Raw genomic sequence first — 22,036 nt, forward strand, 5'->3', positions numbered from 1 at the left:
AGGGGAGGGGGTGGAGAAAGTGAGGGGGGAGGGGAGGGAGAGAGGACAGAGGGAGAGAGGGGGGAGGCAGAGAGGACAGAGGGAAAGGAGGGAAGGGGAGAGGAGGGAGGGGAAGCAAGGAGTGTGTGAAGAAGGGGAAAACAGCGAGGATGGGGGTGGAGGTGGGGAGAGAGGCAGCTCCCAAAACATTGCTATACACTGCGAGAGACAGAAAGAGACAGACACATTGAGAGACAGAGAGGCAGACACACAGAGAGACAGAGCAAGAGAGAGAGAACAAACATGGCGAACACCTGGTCGGATGGACCTTGTTTTTTTCATATGTATTGATGTTGAAGTGAGAGGTGGATAACAACAGAAGATTGGTGAAAAAAAGGTTAAAAAAGCGATGTCCTGTAAAAATAAAATTGCACATTTTCGGTGGATGAGACACCTCCCGAGGCACCCACCGCATGGCGCTGCAGGACCCAATAAAGGCAGAAACGTACAATGTGAGATTGAAATCGATGCGAGATTGAAAGCACAGTTACTTTTTCCCGAAACGAACAACCAAGCAGCTTGGAGCATGCTCGCCAAGTGGCTTAAGCACCCAAGTAAGCACTCCAACAAAACGATTGATAAGAAACGGCTCCCTTCGAATGCAATTTGCAATCACCGAACCGTCATATTAAGCATACACCTCCCGGAGATGCCCAGGATGTCACATACAGTCAAAGCTCGTTACTATGCCACCCGTCGGGACCGAGCAAAAGTGGCATAGTAGCGAGAGTGGCATAGTAACGAGATTTTGTAAAAACGGCCTTATTTTCTCGTTACCCATCTGTAGTTAATCTTTAGACAAAATTTATTCCAGCAAGTAAAAGGCACGACTGTTGTATAAGCTAAGCGAACGGAGAACATACACACACTAACAGAGTTCACACACTAACATATGGCATGGCGAGAAATTCACGACACACAAAGCTTTCAAGAATCGTCGGCTGGCGCATCTTCTTTCGGCGGATCTCGTGCATCTCGTTGTCTAGCCGATCGCACGCTTGCATCACACCGGGCTTCCCGCTTCTCTGCTGCATGAACTTCCGGACGGTGCTACAAGCGCGCTGGGCTTCCTCGAACAGAACGATTTCCTCCTCGACAGTTACCTCGTCATCTTCGCTTTCCACCGGCTCCTCACTGCACAGAATCTCCTCCGCAATCTCCTCCAGCGTGAAATACCCGCCAGTCGCGAGGCGCTCGTCGGCTTCGAGAAAGTCAGACAGCTCGATCTCCTCGTTCTCGTGCATCTTTTCCTCAGCAGGCAGAGCTTCCCAGATGTCGGGCAGCTCCGCATCCTGTGGCTCAGTTTGGATCTCCTCTTCGATGAACTTGGCCTTCGTGAAACAGTTCCTGATCGTCGACTTGCCGACCTGCTCCCAAGCACGCCGGGCGACGTATAGAGTGTCGAGCAACGTGAACTTGAACTCCTTTCCCTCATCTATGGCCTCAAGCCGGCGGCATAGCAGGAGCTTCTTGTAGTGGCGCTTGAGGTTCTCTATGATTCCCTGATCCATTGGTTGCGAATTGGCTGTCGTGTTGGGTGGGAAGAAGACCAGTTGGATGTTGTTCAGCTCGAGCTCGGGAGGGTGGCCAGAGAAGTTATCGAGACAGACCAGCACTCTGCGTCCCTGCTGGCCGAGTCGTCCGTCCCACGCACGCAACATCTCCTCGAAAAGCTCCGCCGTCATCCACGCCTTCGAGTTCGCCTTGTACTTGACCGGGATCTCTTTGTTCTTGAAGGCACGGGGTTTCTTGGAATTGCCAATCACCAGAAGAGGGAACTTCTCGCTGCCGCGCATGTTTGCCCCAACCAGAAGAGTGATCCTTTGCTTGCTTTTCTTTCCTCCAGTACACCGCTCTCCCCTGAAAGCCATGGTCTTATTGGGAAGCAGCTGCCAGAAGAGTCCAGTCTCGTCAGGGTTGAAGACGTCGTCTGCGGAGAACTGCCTGAGTAAGGGCCAGAGAACCTGCTGTTGCCACTCAAGAAGGGATTGCGAATCCACCGCTCCAGCTTCGCCCTGCACTGTCTTGAACGTGATGCCGTGGCGCTTCTTGAAATTGCCCAACCAACCGTCGCTCGCTATGAAGTCTGGGATGTGCGTCAGCTCGGCCAGTTTCATCGCCTTCTCCTTGATCAGATCGCCGCTGACAGGCACATTCTGTCCTCTTGATTGCTTCAGCCACATGAGCACTCCCTCATCAAGCTTCGGGTCGTGAGCCTGCGTCAACTTCATGCGCTTCGATGGAAATCCAGCTTTGATTGCAGCCTCGATTGCATCCTTCTTGCTGAGAATGCCCTTCACGGTGGTTCTCTTAACTTCGACGCCCCATTTCTTGCTAATCTCCCTGGCCAACTTGGACTGATTCGGCTCCTTCTTCTCGGCATCGATGATCTCCTTCTTCTCCTTCAGCGTAAAGTCAGTTCGCTTGCGTTTCTGAGCTGACATTATGGGCTGAATTTGAAAAAAAATGATGTCACTGTTGTACGTGTGCCTGCGTGTCTGTGTGTGTGCTCGCGCTTTTTTGTGTCTCGTTGTGCGTGTTGTGATTGGCTTGTTGTGGCTGGCATCGGGGAGAAGAATCGCGTGTTTTGACACAGTCTGACTATGCGCGTACGTATTGAGTTATGTTGTGCGCAGCTGGACTGTAGTTCGTCGCTTCGCCTTTGGACGTGAGTGTGATAATCGAGCACTGCGCAATACAGACTTTTTCACGACTCGTGCCTTTTAACAGTCACACAGTAGTGGCATGGTAGCGAGAGTAGGGGGTGGCATAGTAAATTTATTTTGTATTGAATTTTGTCGGGACCGAGCAAAAGTGGTATAATAGCGAGAGTGGCATAGAAGCGAGGTGGCATAGTAACGATCTTTGACTGTATGTCCGAATTGGATAAATGAACACTTTTCTAGGAGTTGGAACTGCTTGCAATTTTGATTCTGGAGCTTAAATTTTGTAATTCTTCTTAGTTTAAGAGATACTCGTGGCGATCGCATGTGCGGAAATGAAATAAAACAAAGAACGCTGATATCTCCAGGCGTTTATGAGCATTGCAATGTGTCCCGCAATTTGTAGCTATGGTGAACAGGCATTTGGTAATATGAGTGAGGAATGTAAAAAAAAAACACTTTATCATTAAGAAATCATTGCGGCCTATTCCAAGTTAAGGCGTGGTTGAGCAGGCCAAAAAACATGGCGGCTTCAGACTCCAGCGAGGTTACCCAGAAAACGCCGAAAGACCCCAGACAGCGAGGTGGCCAAGAATCGCTTGATGAAGGATATAATTAAATAAGGCCGTTAATTATCTTCAAAAGGGATGTTTTAATTCACCCAAAGACCCAATTTTCACTCTTGCACTTCCTTGGAGTTTTCTTAGTATGCATGCAAAGTTTCAGGCTGCTCGGTTTTATAGTTATAGAGGGGACACACACACACACACACAGCCTAAGTTATTAGTATAGATAATAAACTTAACCCTATGTAATGGTGTCGTCCCTGAGAAAATGAAAATTGCTGAAGTTAAACCAATCTTCAACAATGGTGACCCACAAGACATTCGCAAATATCATCCAACTGCATAACTATCTTTTCAAAATACTTCCAACTAAAATTTCAAAAGCAATCAAATTTTTATGCCTCCGCACCAAGGGTGCTGGAGGTATTATGTTTCCGGGTTGTCCGTCCATCCGTCCGTTCGTTCGTCTGGATTTTCGTTTACGTGATAACTCAAGAAGCAAATCGTAGAATTTCATCAAACTTGGTAAAAAGGTAAAGTAAGACAGGGCAATTAAGTGATTAGATTTTGGGCCATATGTGATAAAGGTCAAGGGTCAAAGGTCAAGGTCAAACTCTGAAATTTTACTGTTTACGCCCTAACTCAATAAATATTGGACAGAATTTCATCAAACTTGGTGCAAAGGTAAAGTTAAACAGGGCAATTAACTGATTAGATTTTGGGCCAGATATGATAAAGGTCAAGGGTCAAATATGTCAATACTCAAGTGTTTGTGTGGGAGAGCAGAGGCATACCCGTCGACTGCGCGCAATCGAATTACTCTAGTTTTTTGTAATATTCAATTTGGTTTTTGAGAAAACAACATACCACACATGCCTTATTGATATTCATAGACAAATTGGCACAATCATTTGATCAATTTGCAAACACAGTTTGTGTTTTCCTAAACTTCTCCAAAGCTTTTGATACAACTGACCATAACATTGTTTTCTTTGTCTTTTTTTTTGTACACGTAGTCAATGGTCGTGGAAAAGCTAGTACTAGTACAATGAATGGATCAGAATTCAACGTGACAAAAGGAGCAGTTGAGAGATGAAGAAAACACCAACAGCAGAGCCAAAGGCCAAGATGGAGGTTGAAAAACAATGGGTGTGGGGAGGAATAGGGGGAGGGGGGTGCAGGAGAGGATGCAAGGGGTGGACAAGATGGATACAGAAGGAAATTCTCAGGAGGGAAAACTGGAAATGTGGAAGGAGGAATGATTTGGGTGGTGTGGGAGGGTGGGAGAGTAGGGTTAACGAGGGTAGAAAATATCATGGTTTTGGATTAGGGACGATCTGAGATTGTGGTGAACAGGTGTCTTGAAGACCTGGAGGGAAGAATGAGATTGAAAAGAGTGTGGAAGTTGGTTCCACAGGCAGTAAAAAATGAGGAACAAATGAATGGAGGTGAGCTGTGAACCTGGATTTCGGCAGTTTAACCAGAAGGGGAGTGATGGTGGACCATTTATTCCCTGCAGAAACCCGGGGAGGACAAAGCACAAAGACCAGAGGTTGCAAGACCAGAAAGGAGGCTTTAGAAGACAGAGAGACCACCAACCTGTCTGTGATGGTGTAGTGATAGGCCAGTGGACAGCTTCATTGCAGATTTCAATAATCTTGAAGGCCTTGGTTTCCACGATGTCAAGCGAAGCAAGGTGTGAGGCGGGAGCCAGCCGAGAGGGGAGAGCAGTACTCCATCGAGCTACAGATGAAGGCCTTGTAGGTGGATAGGAATTCAGGTGCGTCAAGGAAGTATTTTGCACGATGGAGGATGCCCAGTCAATCTCTGGCTTTGGAGGCCAACTTAAGTATGTGGTTCCCCAAGAAAGATCGTGGCTGATAGTGATACCCAGGAGTTTGAATGACTGAACTTCCTCCAGAGGATTGTTAAGAAAGTAAATGGGGGTGAGGGGGTGCCAGAAGATCCTTCTGATGGAGATCGTGAAAGTGTGAGAGTTGTCAGGATTGAAAGATATATTCCAAATATTTGACCAGCTTGTGCTATTTTTCAAGGTCTCATGTGAGGAAAGAAGCTGCAGCCTGCTTGTCTGAAGGATGGGGGAGATCAGTAATAGGACTGAGCTCAGAACACTCCCTTTGGGTACCCCAGCCTCAACAGGGAGAGGAGATGAAAGGATTCTGTAGAGAGCCACACAATGGCTATGAGAGTAGAAGAAGTCAGGAAGCCATGTGTGGAGGTGGCCTTGGATGCCATAAGGCAGAGTTTGGGGAGTAAGGCAGGATACCAGACTTTATCAAAAGCATGAGATATGGCCAGAGAGACACCCTGATCCATTGTCTGACATTGAGGGCGTCCATCCTTTGTTGGGTGAGTCGAAGCAGCATGTCCAAGGTGGAGTGACCTGATCTGAAACGAGGTTGTTTTGGAGAAAATGAAGGATTTCATATCAACTGTGATGATGGATTTCATGACCTGATGATTGGAAGCAATTTAAAAATTTGAAAGCAAACACAGAATTGAGGCATTCAGTCTTCTCACGAGCAGAGTCTGCTGTGGTGCCATTTGAAAAGAGGGAAGGGATGAAGGGGGAGCATACACCAGACAGACTTAATAAGGTGCCATCAAGTTTTGGAGGAGGAAGACAAGTTTGAAAAACTACGTCATCAGTTACATTTCATTCCTGAGGTTGACCACATGTTGTTTTCTGGCTCTCTTGAGAGAGGACACACACTTGTTGTGGACTCTTTCTGGAATGCACTGAGATTGCCTTCGGTCGGATTAGCCTTCCAGGAAGAGAAGGCAAATGGATAAGAATGATATATGTCATCTTCAGTTAATAATCGTAGCGTCTTCAATTAACGATGGTATTTTTGTTCAGAATGAACGGGCGAGGTGAAACTATGCGCTTTATGAGTGCTGTTCTAGTTCTTGTATTTTGTGTTTGATTAATTCAAGAGTGGAAATAAAACTAAAACTGAAAATTTAAAATCCAAAACAAGATGTGGCTTATATATATATATATATATATATATATATATATATATATATATATATATATATATATATATATATATATATATATATATATATATATATATATATATATATATGATGCCAGGAGCTTAGATTGAAAATTTGAGCAACACGTGAATTAAATATTGTCACAGTAGATGACATTAAATAGTTAAATAACCCAATTTATAGGAAAAGTGGGGAGTGAAGACTGCTGAATATCACCAAAAGGACAAATTAACATTCATGGTAACTTTACCACCACCTGTAACCAGCTACAAGTTTCTTAATGATTGTGTGCTACCAAACATAAGATGAAAAGAAGCGAATGCATTTCTTAGACATTTATTTCTCAAGGAAATCCACAACACAATTCAAGTTCCCATTGGGCTAGATGTTTTGCTTACATTAGTTTCGCAATGTCATGTTAAAGTTAGGGTTAGGGTTAGGGTTAGCAAAACTGTTAGAGGTGTTAATTCCTCCCTGACTGTCAAAATGCATCGTTGCTTTGTGTACTTCTAGGATCATGAATATTAATGAGCCCTTATGTGCATATTATTTGAACTACATTGTGGGACAACCTTTCATATAAATTAGAAATGTATAAGTTAGGATTTGCATGACCTTAGAGGAGGCATTTTAAGATGACGTAGTAAGGATGGAAACATGTGATTGAGATTGAAATGGATGGATCAAATGTAATTGGTGAGTGCGTGCTTGTTATTGATTGGATAATTACCTCCACCACAGAAGGTGGATGGAGGTTATGTTTTCACCCACGTTTGTTTGTTTGTTACTTGTGAAAATTGAAGATTTTTCAAGTATATTGGTTGGTCTTGTGTGTTATTCCGTTTGTCTGTCTTTTTGTAAGTCAATCGCCTACAGGTGAGCGTTTTAAACCGATCTTCACCACCACATGGTGGCGTTCGTCATAAGAAGCCTATTAGTTTTTGAGGTCAAAAGGTCAACGTAGGCCAAAGGTCAACAACTTTGTCAAGTTTCTAAAATCCTCAATTTTCATCCAATTGACTAGAAATTTCAACAGTATTTACAGAATAGGTTACTGAATTCAACCACCAATTATTTTTGAGGTCAACATAGGCTGAATTTCGAAAATTGTCAATTTTCATCCAATTGACTTGACATTTAAAGAGGATTTGCATCTTTAACCTCCGCCATCGAAGATGGACGGAGGTTACTGTTTTCACCCCTGTCTGTTTGTTGGATTCGCTATATATGAGATATCCCTTATTGTCGGGTTTTCCGGCTGTCTGTGTGTGTGTGTGTGTGTGTGTGTGTGTGTGTGTGTGTGTGTGTGTGTGTGTGTGTGTGTGTGTGTGTGTGTGTGTGTGTGTGTGTGTGTGTGTGTGTGTGTGTGTGTGTGTGTGTGTGTGTCTGCAACGCGAGGCTCCACAGCACGAACCAGCGAACCGATTATGATGAAACTTTGCCAAGATGTGGAATATATACTGGGAATGTGCGCGTTTGAATTTCGTTGCCTGTTGCAACCACCCGTTGCTGTGTAGCGGCTGAAAAACCGCGTACAGTATTTTCAATACTTGTCCTTCAGTTTTGATTGTAGAGAAACGAGACTTCGGAATTAAACACCGAGATATTTAGAAAATTTTACTCGAGCCGATTTTTGATTGAGGTTTTATTTTTCAAATGGTAGTCCTTCAAAAATCGGGTGTCTATTTACCGTCATTTAAGGTGTGTATACAGTGTTTGTAAGAAACTACACCGTCGTTCCACCTTCGATCTCTCCTCGATCCAAACGTTATTGACCAAAGTGAAAAGGATCCAAAATAAATGGAATCACCGGCATTTCTGTCTTTGTGGATTTCTAATAATACATGTTTGTTTATTTACCGAAAACGATTCCACGATCCACACACCACCTTTAATTATTTATTTATTTATTTACCGAAAACAATTCCACGATCCACACACCACCTTTAATTATTTATTTACAGAAAACAATTCCACGACCCACACACCACCTCCAATTATTTATATATTTCCCGAAAACAATTCCCCACCCACACACTACCTCCAATTATTTATTTCTTTACCCAAAACGATTCCCCACCCACACACCACCTCCAATTATTTATTTCTTTACCGAAAACGATTCCATGACCCACACACCACCTTTAATTGTTTATTTACCGAAAACGATTCCACGACCCACACCAACTCCAATTATTTATTTATTTACTGAAAACGATTCCATGACCCACACACCACCTCCAATTCTTTATTATTTAAAGTGGGAGTGGCGTAGGAAAGTGGGCGTGGCTTATGAAAAATATTGTGTGGCTCAGGAGGTGTAGTCAAACAAGAGCATCGAGAGAAGTTTATCGGGTTTTTGGTGTGTGTGTGTGTGTGTGTGTGTGTGTGTGTGTGTGTGTGTGTGTGTGTGTGTGTGTGTGTGTGTGTGTGTGTGTGTGTGTGTGTGTGTGTGTGTGTGTGCAATGCAAGGCTCCACAGCAGAAACCAGCAAACAGATTATTTTTCAAATGGTAGTCCTTCAAAAATAGGGTGTCTATTTACCGTCATTTTTATGAGTGCCAGTTGGCAAAATACGCAAGAGGAAAAATCTTGCCAGGCAGAGGAACAATTGTATGTGAACCAATACGTCTTGGCAATGAATCTTCGTCGGTGGATCGGTCAGAATGAACAGCATCGTATCCAGCGCTTCAATCCTAGCGAATCCCTCGTCGCCTACCGGCTTGTTTGTTTGTTTGTGAACAGTATTATGGAAAAAAACTCCTGGACGGATTTCGACGAAACTTGGTGGGGGGATTAGGTATGGTCCAAGGATCATGCCATTAGATTTTGGACTTGGTCCAAAGTCCAATCTGGCCGCTATGGCGGCCATTTTGAAAAAATATTTGAATTTTTGTTTTTGCATTTCTACATGTTTTAAGTGATTTCCAACCAAAAAAAAAAAAATTTGCAACTTTTTTTTCAAAAAATATTTGTATTTGAAAAATATTTGAATTTTTTTTTGCATTTCTACATGTTTTAAGTGATTTCCAACCCCCTCACCCCAAAAAATTTGTTAGAGAAAAAAAAACAAATTTTGCAACTTTTTTTTTCCAAAAAATTTCGATTTTTTTTTTTTTTTTGGCATTTCTACATGCGCGTCAATCTAGTTTAGTTTATTCAATCATGGTTAAGTAGAGTGTGATCCGCTTTGACCTACAATGAATAGGATATCAGGTTCACTTAAGTGACCCAGCAGTATTGGCGGCGGAGGTTTTGCACTCTACCGAGTGCTCCCCCTCTAGTTGTTCATTGAATTGAACCAATTATTTTTGAGTTCAACATAAGCCAAGGGGTCAACAACTTTGGTGGTATTTCTAAAATCCTCGTTTTTCATCCCATTGATTTGAAATTTGAAAAGGATTTGCATATCTTGTCACTGAATTCAATGAACAACTATTTTTGAGGTCAACATAAGCCAAGAAGTTGACATAGGCCAAATTTCTTACTTGTCTTTCCTTTATTTAATTACTTTATTTTTGAAGTTACTTTTTAATTACTTAATTTAATTACTTTATTTTTGAAGTTATTTACAAAAATACCATCATTAATTGAAGACACTACGATTATTAACTGAAGATGACATTAACTGAAGACTTTAAATTTGAAGAGGATTTGCATATTTGGTCATTGAATTCAACGACCGTTATTTTAAGGTTAAATTTGTTTTATGGATTATGCAAGTATCACGCTATGCATGACATCTTTCTTGTTTGTTTGTCTGTTCGTGAACAAAATATCTCAAAAAGTTGTGTACGGATTTGGATGAAACTCGATGGGCAGGTTGGGTATGCAACAAGGAAGAATGGATTCAATTTTCGTGAAGATCTGGATCCGGATCCATAAATGTTTAAGCGATTCTTCACCATTGAGTGATGGGGCTAAACGATGCATGATATCTCAAAAAGTTATGGACGGATTCATATGAAATTTAGTAGATGAGTTTGTTAGGTGACAAGAACAAGCCAATTAAATTTTAGTTCAGATCCGAATCTAGATCCGGCTTATTTGTGGGAAAAAAAAAAAACGTAAACTAATCAGCCTGGCAGAGATAGGCAGTCCATCGAGTGCCCTTCAAGTTTTTTGCATGCATCAGTGAGCGGATTAATGTTGTATTGCTTACCCAATCAGCAAACATACCTGGCAATGATTTCTGCAGTGTGTTTGAATTTAACAATTATGCAATTTATTTAAAAAAAATCACAATGCAATTTTTTTTGTTCATATTTTATACCAGAGATAAGTTGATCTGAGTACAAGTTGAGGGCCGGACTTCCGGGGGGGGGGGGGGGAAACTAGCGACTTGTATGCTAAAAATTACAGTACATAATTCAATTTAAATAAAATAAAGATTTTAAAGTTTGCAGAAAAAAAAAATTCCCCAGAAGTTTACCGCAATTGATGCAGCGTCTTTTACACCACCTTATTAAATACATTACATGAGTTATTCCTGCCTGTTGTTTCTGTCCTTTATGACGTCATTGAAAACAGTAAATTTCCTGTTTGGAATTCTTTTTTATCTTGTTTGACTGCAAGACAGGCAGACACGCTAAAACATTATCTCACTCCTCACTGCGCATGTGTGATCGGGATGAGATTCTGTACAATTTGCCAAATTCAGAGCCAAAGTACTGCTAAACTGCAGGTTCGTTTTTAGATTCATCTTCTGATTCGTGTTCAAAATTTAACATTCAATTGAAATTAAGTTGTTCCTCAATCATAAACTGACGTTTGTGGACACACAAACAGACAGGCAGAGTGAGGAGTGATGACAATTACAAGTATATGCAGTGAAGGTGCTTCGATCACAAGCACATTCAAATATTCTTTTTTATCATATGGTTCTGAAAATAGAAGAACCATCCAATTAAGCTGTTCCTCAATCATAAACTGACCTTTGCAGATACACACACAGACAGAAGGCAAAGTGAACCAATTGCTTAACCCTGCTTTTCGCTTCACGCGCATGGGATAAAAACTGTGAAATACGAATGGGTTATTTGTGCCCATTGAGAGGAAGTTGAGGAAGTAGAGGAAGGAGATTCAATACACAAAACTGAAGATTGCAACAATGTGTGTTTTCAAAGCAGTCTGGGTGAGTGGAAGTGGTTTTGACAAATGTTATAATATGAGTTCCCTTCCACAGAACTTCAACATCGAAGGGGACCAATCAGCCCATGAGAACCCACACTATGGTAGCTAACCTATGGTTGTTTGTCCATGCTCTATCCTTTTTAAATGTGGAGCATCAAGCAAGGAAGTAACACATACAATTTTTAAAGTCTTTGGTATGACTCAGCCATAGTTTGAACTGCTGACCTCACAGATTCAAAGTGGATACTCTCACCATTACGCCACCAAGTCTCACTCATAAATCTGTCTTTGTTGATATTATGAAGCAATCAAGCTTGCTAAAGATGGTTGTGTTGATACACTGCCTGGGGCTGCAGAATACGCATGTGTGCACTTACTGTTGTGGAGAACTGTTGCTCAGAAGCCATAGCCAGACATATCAATCTCTGTGTCTGTGTCTCACCCCCCCCCCACCTCGGGCCACCTCTCCCACCTTTCCTCGCCCCTCCCCCTATCCCTATCTCTCTGTCTCTGCTAAAACAGTCCAATGGAGAAAGATAACACTGGGAGGATTCTGATATGAACTCCAGGTGATAATTGCCCTCGTCTTCAATGAAAGACAGCATGCGATCTTTAATATCCACCAACTAATGCTCACAGACAAGACACCCTGTTTAACGGCATACTTGCCTACCAATCACGAATCCCACAGTTTATGGAAACCACCAGACGAGATGAACAACTCAAAGCTACGCCTGCCCCGTGAGAATTTCCTGATATCTGAACCACATTGAAGCATGAAACGCTTCACTTATGACTGTACTTTCTCCATTATTATGACTAAGATGAAATTTCTTGATATTCTTTAAAATACCATTGATAATAAAGCATTCTATAAGTGAAAGTAGACTTTTATGAAATTATGACCAAAAAGAGGTAAACCACCCCACAAGAATACTTTAAACGATAGAGCTGCAATGAATGCTTCTTATTGTTTTCACTTTGTTAACATTCATCAGAGAAGAGCTCATGAATGGCGTATATATAATTTATATATATATATATATATATATATATATATATATATTTGTAATAAAATATATAAAGCTTTTCCTGACCACTCACTGATCGGTATTAATGTTCAATACGTTCCGGGTGACGTAGAAAGCTGAAATTCCATGTGCCAATGGACATAGAAGAGGAAAAAAAAATCGAATATTAAAAAATAATAATCACAGAACCCTCGGAAAGCATCCGTAAATAAAAATAAAAATAAATGCAAATAAATAAATGAGAGAAAAAATAAATACAGGTGAGCAACCTGTATTTGAGGTGAGAAATAAATACAGGTGAAGGCTAACAGGCTGAGTCATCCCCACCTGGTGTTAATTCAGTGACCAACAGCACTCAAACTCAGGACTCTAAGATCCCAAGCTTGCCACCCTAACCATTACGCCAACACCAACCTTATTTCAATGTGTAAGCACACCTGGCTCATAAAAAAAAAATATATATATATATATATATATATATAATTAGAGAGAAAGTGCAAACTGAGCAGTAAAAGGAAAAGAAAACCTTTTTATTGGGCTTTTTTTTTTTTGTATACCTTGGTCGAGGCTCGTATGAGAGCTAACACACAACTCACAGCAAGGAGGCATGAGACAAGAGGGGCGGAAGTGGAAGGGACAAAACAGTGGGGAACAGACACATTAGGTGAACTGTGGAAGGGAGAGGGATGGGGATGGGACGGGGAACATGGCGAATAGAAGATTGACATTACAGGGACTTTCAGGAAGGAAAGCAGGGGAATTGAAGGAAGTGGGCTTGGGTGGATTATCGGGGGTAGAAAAGATCGAGGATTTGGATGGGGGAAGATAAGAGGTGGTGGTGAACAGCTGTTTTGAAAGCCTGGAGGGAAGAATGGGAAAGAATAGAGTGAGGAAGTTTATTCCAAAGGTGGGAAAAAAGAGGAATGAAAGAGTGAAGATGAGCAGTGATTCGTGATTTTGGTAGTTTTACCAGAAGGGGGTTGTTGGCGGACCTTGAGCGCCCTGTGGAAATGTGGTGGGGACAAATCGCAGAGAGAGCAAGGGGGGCAAGGCTGGAGAGGAGTCGGTAGAAGACAGAAAGACCACCGACCAACCTGCGGTGATTGAGTGAGAGGCTCAAAGACTCAGCTTCATTGCAGGAGATGCCGATGATCTTAAATGCCCTGGTTTCGACAGCGTGAAGCCGAGAAAGGTGGGAGGCAGGAGCACCAGCCCAGAGGGGAGAGCAGTACTCCATCAGGCTACGGACAAAAGCTTTGTAAGTGGTCAGGAGCTCAAGAGGGCCGAGGAAGGACTTTGCACGACGGAGGATTCCCAGTCGGCGACTGGCTTTTGAGGCGAGGTTGGGAATGTGACTTTCCCAGGAAAGGTCATGGCAGATAGTGAGACCCAGAAGCTTGAAAGAAAAGACTTCTTCCAGAGCGTTGTTGAGAAAGTGGATGGGGGGGGGGGGGTTTGTAAACGGTCCTTTCGAAGAGACATAGTGAGAGTGTGAGATTTGTCTGGATTGAAAGACATGTTCCACGTGTTGGACCAGTTTGTGATTTTATCCAGATCTGCAGTGAGTGAAGAAGCTGCTGCTTGCCGGTCTGAGGGATGACAGATGGTACGGCAGAGGGTGGAGTCGTCGGCAAAGAGAAATAGAGGATTTTCCAGAGGGTCCGAGAGATCATTGATGAAAACCAGAAAAAGAACAGGGCCCAGAACGCGACCTTGAGGAACTCCAGCCTGCACAGGAAGAGGGGATGAAAGAACTCCATTTAGGGCCACATGTTGACTGCGACAGGAGCGGAAGTCTGCGAGCCATGAGTGGAGATGGCCTTGAATACCATGGGAAGAGAGTTTGGTGAGTAGTGCAGGGTGCCAGACTGTGTCAAAAGCACGTGATATGTCCAGGGATACGGCTCGGATTTCCTGTCTGGCATTGAGGACCTCCATCCATTGATGGGAGAGCAGTAGCAGCATATCCAGGGTAGAGTGACCTGGTCTGAAACCAAATTGATGATTGGAAATCAAGCCATTGGAGAAGAGGAAGGATTTCATGTCTGAAGCGATGATGGATTCCATCACCTTGCTGATGATTGGGAGAAGGCTGATTGGTCTGTAGTTACAGGGATCTGTTTTTGCACCTTTTTATGCAGGGCAGTGATGTTAGCAGATTTCCAAGCAGATGGCAGATGACCTTGGGCAAATGAGAGGGTGAATAGAACAGAGAGAGGGTGAGCAAGAGCAGAAGAGCAGGCTTTGAGGACACGTGGGCTGATGCCGTCTGGACCGGTTGCAGAATCTGACTCGAGGTTTGAAAGCAAGCTCTCCACCTTGTCAGGAGAAAAGGATACAGAGTCCAGGGACAGTTGGGTGCGACTGGGTAAAGTGGGTAGAGATAGTGATGGGTTTAGGACACAAGATTTAGCTGCAAACACCGAGTTTAGACATTCAGCTTTATCACGTGTGGAATCAGCAGTGCGGCCATTTGAGGTAAGGGAGGGGATGGAGGGGGAACATACACCAGAAACAGATTTGATTAAACGCCACCAGGATTTTGAGGAGGGAGAGAGGTTTGAGAGTTCAGACTTGAGATGAGAAAGATGTTGTTTTCTGGCTCTCCTGAGGGGAGATACACACTTGTTCCGAGCTTTGTGGAAAGAACTGAGATTGCCCTCAGTTGGGTTTGCTTTCCATGAGGCAAAGAGAAATTGATGTTTCGGGAGCTGTCTCTAATTTTCTACGATTCCTAAACTGCACATTATATATATATATATATATATATATATATATATATATATATATATATATATATATATATATATATATATATATATATATATATATATATATATATATTACACACGAGGTCCGTCGAAAAAGTAACGAGACTGATATGAGCCTGCTGTGTGCTACACTTACACAACTTGAATGAACGGGTTGCGTCACAGTCTTTCGCAACACACACACACACACATATATATATATATATATATATATATATATATATATATATATATATATATATATATATATATATATATATATATATATATGATTAGTGACGGTTGACTGCGCTCATTGTGTGATTTTTTTACCGGCCGTGTTTTACACGTTGTCGAGTCTGAGCCGTTGCGCTACGAGTCATGATCAGAGAGCCAATCTGAAGTTTCTTGCCAAGCTTGGCAAAACACCTTCCGAATCCTTCACAATGCTGCAGCAAGTCTACGGGGAAGAAACGATGTCACGTACACGTGCATTTGAATGGCACAAGAGGTTCAAATAGGGACGGGAGGAGATTGAAGATGATCCACGGTCTGGAAGACCTTCAACGAGCAGAACGGCAGACAACATCGAGCGTGTAAAGCAGATGGTACGCGCAGATCGTCGACTCGCGGTGCGGATGATTGCTGAGGAACTTTCCATCAACAAGGACACTGTCTGGAGCATCACTGAAAATCTCGAAATGCACAAGGTGTACGCAAAGCTGGTCCCCAAGCTGTTGTTCGAGGTCCAGAAATAGCAAAGAGTCAATGTCGGTCAAGACATTATCGAGCGCCTCGAGGACGATCCAGACCTGCTTGGGAGAGTCATTACTGGCGATGAATCGTGGATATTCGAATACGATCCCGAGACCAAACGGCAGAGTCGTCAGTGAAAAAGTCTGGCATCACCAAGACCAAAGAAAGCAAGGATGTCGAATTTGAAAGTCAAGGTGATGCTCATCGCGTTTTTGACATCAAGGGCATCGTCCACTTCGAGTTTCTACCACAGGGTCAAACAGTGAATCAATACGTGTTCAAGGAGATCCTCCAGTGCCTCATGAGATCAGTCCGGGACAAGAGGAGGGATCTGTGGGAGAACCACGCCTGGGTGCTCCACCATGACAACGCCCCTGCTCACAGTGCCCTGAGCATCCAGCAGTTTCTGGCGGAGAGGAACGTGCCAATTCTGGAGAAACCCCCATATTCGCCAGACTTGGCTCCTTGTGATTTTTTCCTATTCCCAAAGTTCAAGGGGACCCGATTTCCTGATGTGGAGGCCATCAAAAGGGCTGTGACGACGGAGCTCCAGAGGATTCCAGAAGAAGCCTTCCGGGGGTGTATCGAAGCGTGGAAGAAGAGGATGGACAAGTGTATGAGACTGGAAGGAAACTATTTTGAAGGGGACAAGCAGTGATTTAAATGTATTTTTTGGAATAAAGTTTCTGTGGTCAGTCCCGTTATATATATTGTTGCGGATTCACGCCCGCCGGCGTGTGAGCGGCCACGTAACTCGAATCGCGGCACGTCGCCCACCAGACGGACAATTCTGTCGTGACCCTCTCGGACTAACGCCGGGAACTAGTCACGGGTGGGCCTTTCGGCCTCACCACGATTGTGCCAATCGGCCCCCCGCCTGGGATAGGGTTGTTCACCAAATTCGACCTACCTAAGTACCCACACGGAGGGTAGACGGGGCGATCGCACCTCGCCGCAGGTCGACTTCGGACACGGGCCACTTTAAGCGACCCGTTCCGTACTATCGGGATAACCGAGCGGTGTTATCGTCAACCTCGACGGTTCCGATTAATTATTGGGCGTATTTAGCCCATGACCAACCTTTTACGTGAAGTAACATGGAGATTCAATTAAAGAAAAGACGAAGCGAAACGGGAAAAACAGTTCAACATAATTCACATTTATTCCGCGGCAAACGGAAAGCACACATATACAATTACTACAATTATGCACCAAAAGCAAATGTAAAAGAAACACAATGCAGATCTACTACCGACTACGCGAGCACACGGCAACACTTACACAGTTTTACTTTACAGACGGCGCCGACAACACATATACTTAAAATCAAAAGAAAAGGGGCCCCCCTCTACGACAAGGGGGCAGACGGGCCTGTGGGCCGAGACCGCGTCGAGCCTACCCGTCTTGTGATGAGCCGCAAAATGGCGGTGGTGCCCCGACTCCGCACTCCTCCGCGGGCCTCGCTGGCACTGCCTGGAATGGGGTGGGAACGGGGCCCCCTTTTCGCACTATCTCAGCGCGGGGGGAAACAGGGGGGGTTGTTGATGCTCTGGGGAAAGAGAATAGCTGGCTTGCTTGGGTCCCGCGACGAGCGACTCCACTGCGCCCTCGACCGCGTTCCCGGCTTCTCCTCTCTGCAGCTCCCCGACAGACCGCCTCTCCTCCAGACCCGTCTTGACTGCTGCTGCCACACTTCGCCGCCGCCGCCACGACTCGCCCTAGCCCGAAACAGAAAAATCTCCACTCCAACTCGAGCCCTAAACAGAAACTCTTCTCTCCCTCGAGCCCGAAACAGAAACTCTTCTCTCCCTCGAGCCCGAAACAGAAACTCTTCTCTCGATTCGCCCCGCGCTCGGCGCTTTATAGTGCAGGAGGAGAAGCCATATGCAGATTTTCGGATCAGGATGGGCTCGGGGGCGGAGCCACGCTCGCCCATTGGACGGAGGAAAAGTGGGCGTGAATCATTCCTGATCCTCGAATTTGCATATATCGATTCTCCTCCGACGCGCCTGGAGGCGGGGCCAAATCGCCCCGCGCTCGCTGATAGGACGGAACAGAAGTGGGCGTGAATCATTCCTGATCCGACTTCCCCTCGGAAAGGCCGCTTTTTGCACCCGCTGCTCGGCGGGCGTCCTGTACGAGGCCAGGACAGCCTGACGCTCGGCGTTCACAAGCGGCGCGGGAATGGCTGCAGAAGGAGGAGAGGTGAAGGTGGTGGAGGGTTTATTGTAGCGATGATGGCCATGGCGACGCTTGGAATGGCGGTGATGCGATGGTTGCGAGAGCGAGTTGTGAAGGTAAAGGCCGTGGCTGTTGGCGTTGTTGTTGTTGTGAAGTTGCGGTCGGTGGTTGTTGTGTGATGGCGGTTGAGACGTGGTTGGTTCAAAAATAAAGATAGAACAGAAAAACGGCTATCTTGAAGGGTCGCATCCCGAATGAATCACATTTATTCCCTCTAAACAACGGGTTTGGGCTAACTACACATGCATTTACAGAGATACCTCACCTACGGGACCTGAATGGTGGTTTGCGAATTTCCTCAACCACAACAATATATAACCCTATCCCTTCCAGTGAAGGAAAAAAATATTTAAAAATCTAAATATATCCCTTCTATATTTAGAGTTGAACCATTCATGTTTTCAAAAAAACATGATACTTACACATCTCTGCAGCAATACACGAATTTTGATGTGGAGCATTTTGGTAACCATTCGTATCTTCTTATGGACCATTTCGGATTTCTTTCTGCACACAAAGGCACATACAGATCCTGGGGTCATCAGGTTTCATTTGGAGACTTGGCTTTGATATTTCTTCAGCTCTTTGAAGGTAGTTATGATCGAAATACATCGTTCTTCTTCTTCTTTCACATTGTGGGAATGCTGCAAGCCAAATTATCTGCTATTTTGCAGAAAACATTGTTGGATGTCGACCTTATTGCAGATGTGACAAACAACTTTACTAAATGCCTCTAGCCAATATGCCACACCAGTACATCTATCTCTGGTTTTGTTCCATTTAAGTTTTCCCATTGAGCCTAATATTTGCAATATGAGACAGCTATGCAGCCATATTAGAAACCTCAAACGTGAGCACCAAAATTATTGAGATGTGCTACTTTTCCTAAAAACATTTATCTACATATTACATATGCAAAGGAATAAAGTAGTTGGGGTAGTTCAATAAAATTAAGGACAGGAGGACAAGGGGAAATGCGATGGTGGGGTAGTTGGAGAGGTTGGGAATGAGAAGGAAAAGGAGGTTGAGAAGGGATAGGGGGTCGGGATTGGTGGGAACTTGGCTACATTCACGTAAATCATGTGTCAAATCATGTGCAGGGAGTGTCAAAAATTCCTCCAATTTGCTTGTGTAATATGTAGATTGCTTGTAAATCAAATTACCTGATTGTTTTATTGAATGACTGACCAGCACCAGTGTGGTATTGTTTTATTTTTCAATGATATGTCATTGTTAGCTCGTCAGTCTATTTTTCTTAAAATTGATATGCCCCATTAAGGTCCTAACAAGGATGTTTTTATTTATTTATTGTGTTTTCAAAGTCGAGACTCATGGAGGAGCAAGAACATATAATGGATCAAGATGTAACAAAACAAAAGGAAAAGTAGAAAGAGAGAGGGGGGGGACACTAACAGCAGGGTTGAGGAACAAAATATTGGGGAGACTTGGACAAATATGGGATGTGGGGAAGAACGGGGGCCAGGGGAGGATACACGCGGTCGACAAGATGGACACAAAAGTAAACTCTCAGGAAGGGAAAAAAATGAAAATTTGGGAAGAGGAGGGCTTGGGGAGTGTTAACTGGGGTATAAAAAAAAACAATAATGGTTTTCGAAAGACTATCTGAGATGGTGGTGCACACCTGTCTTGAAGACTGGAGGGAAGAATGAGATTTAAAGGAATGTGAAAGTTGGTTCCACAGCCGGGAAAAAAAAACAGAGGAACAAATGAGTGGAGGTGAGCAGTGATTCTGGATTTTGGGAGTTTCACCAGAAGGGGGTTGATGGTGGACTAACCCTAACAGAATGCGTCCTGCAGAAACCTGGGGGGGGGGGGTGACAAAGCATGGAAAAAGCAAAGGGTGCAAGACTAGAAAGAAGGTGGTAGAAGATGGATAGATCATAGATCTGTCTACATTGTGAAAATGATAGGCCCATAGACTCAGCTTCATCACAGGAGATTCCAATGATCTTCAAAAGCCTTGGTTTCCATGGCAACATGCTGTGCAAGAAGTGAGGCAGAGGCAACAGCCCTGACGGCAGAGCAATATTCCATCAAGCTGTGGATAAATGCCTTGTAGGTGGATACAGTTCAGGTGTGCCAAGAAATGACTTTGCATGATGGAGGATACCCATTTGGTGACTGGCTTTGGAGGCCAACTTAGAAGTGTGGTTTGGTCAAGAAAGATCACGGGTGATAGTGAGACCCAAGAGTTTGAATGAACGAACTTCTTCAAGAGGATTGTTCAGAAAGTATGTAGGAGGGTTTGTAGAAATTCCTTTCACATCTGAAATTTTTCACGGTTTGTCGCATTCACGTCTGACATTGAGGGCCTCCATCCCTTGATGCGAGAGTAGAAGCAGCATCACCAAGGTCAAGGTGACCATGTCTGAATCTCAAATGATCTGAGATGGGCCCATTGGAGAAAAGGAAGGATTTCATATCAACTGTGACGATGGAGTCCATGGCCTTGCTGATAACTGGAAGTAAGCCGATAGGTCTGGAGTTAAGGTGATCGGTTTTTCCAACCTTTTTATGTAACGCAATGATGTTTCCTCATTTCTAAGCAGATGGAATATGATATAGGGCAAATGATAGGGTGAAAAGAGCAGCAGAGCAAGTTTAGGACATGTGAACTGATGCAGTCTGGTCCAGTTGCAGAATAGGAGATGAAGGTTGCCAGAAACAGCTCTACCTTCTCAGGTGAAAAATACTCATTCCAGGAACAGTTGTGTGTGATTGTGTAGGGTGGTTGCAGAGAGCAAGGGGTTAGGGACACAACATTTGGAAGCAAACACAGAATTGAGGCATTCGGCATTCTCACACATAGTCACCTGTGGTGCCATTTGAAGTAAGGGAAGGGATGAAGGGGGGGCATACTTTGGAGACAGACTTAATAAGGTTCCATCAGGTTTTAATGGAGGGAGACAAGTTTGAAAGTTCAATCTTCAGAAAGAACAAAAAAAGAAAGAAAAGGAAACAACAGAAGAAAAGTGAAAGTCATCCTTTCGAGCCAAATGAGAAGGGTGTTTTGTCTGCAGGAAGCAGTTCTCCATGTTGTGTCAAAGTCACAGCTATGGATTTGAGTAACGACCGAAGGCATTTCATTAAAGCATTCTATGGAGCTGAGGTCATCAATGAAACACCTCACAGTGATGATGAAGAAGGTGTTTACTATATTTGAGGTTCAGGGGCAGAGAAGGAAGCAAAGAGTGAAAGAAGGAAACCATCTTTGCTGGAAGGACATACGTGTCCAAAGCCTTTTTTAATTTCGAAAATCAAAACATTCAGCCAGATATGCAAAGTTGTTACAAAATAGCATTCCACATCGATGTGCAAGTTTGATGCACTCTTTCACTCCCAATTTGTCAGGAATGACCAACGAAGTAAACACACTATATTTAGAGTTGAACCAATATCTAGTGAGAGGCACGATTATTGAGCTCGTGCTGTAAGTTTACACAAGCAAATCGAATTATTGCTAGATAAGTCAAGGCTGGGCTGCGTTGAGCCGGTCGAGGTACAAGTGTCGACCCTTTGATCAAAGACCTACCGGAGGCAGGAGGTTTGAAGAGGATGGGTTTGGATCACCGGGCTTCCCAGGCTTGTTTGTCTCAATGAGCAATGCAATAAAACCGTTGGGTGTCTCTATTAAAGGACACACCACACTCCGCCTTCTTCCTCCCTCGATCCAGGAAACATTACGTGGACAGAAAAAAATCCCCAAATTGCCACCAGTACCCACACTCTCTATTCAATGAACAATATGCATGAGCTCGAATGACATCATGTCACAGGTGCTCTTCAATGGAAAAAAAAAAACCACTATAAAT

At 43.8% G+C, this 22,036-nt stretch overlaps 1 long non-coding RNA gene across 1 annotated transcript in view; it reads right to left on the reverse strand.

Moving 5' to 3' along the window:
* LOC147034464 (uncharacterized) overlaps positions 1-21,827 on the reverse strand; it is a 28,568-nt gene extending 6,741 nt beyond the window's left edge. Inside the window, exons 1-2 of the long non-coding RNA XR_015058844.1 lie at positions 21,757-21,827; positions 18,626-18,710 (exon numbers count right to left, since the gene is read on the reverse strand). This is a non-coding gene — a long non-coding RNA (uncharacterized LOC147034464). The remainder of the gene's footprint in view (positions 1-18,625; positions 18,711-21,756) is intronic.
* Between the last annotated feature and the right edge of the window lie 209 nt (positions 21,828-22,036).

The sequence above is a fragment of the Eptatretus burgeri genome, chromosome 1, assembly GCF_056783735.1.
Source record: "Eptatretus burgeri isolate ZD-2024b chromosome 1, Ebu_testis_v1, whole genome shotgun sequence".
NCBI classification, from domain to species: Eukaryota; Metazoa; Chordata; class Myxini; order Myxiniformes; family Myxinidae; genus Eptatretus; species Eptatretus burgeri.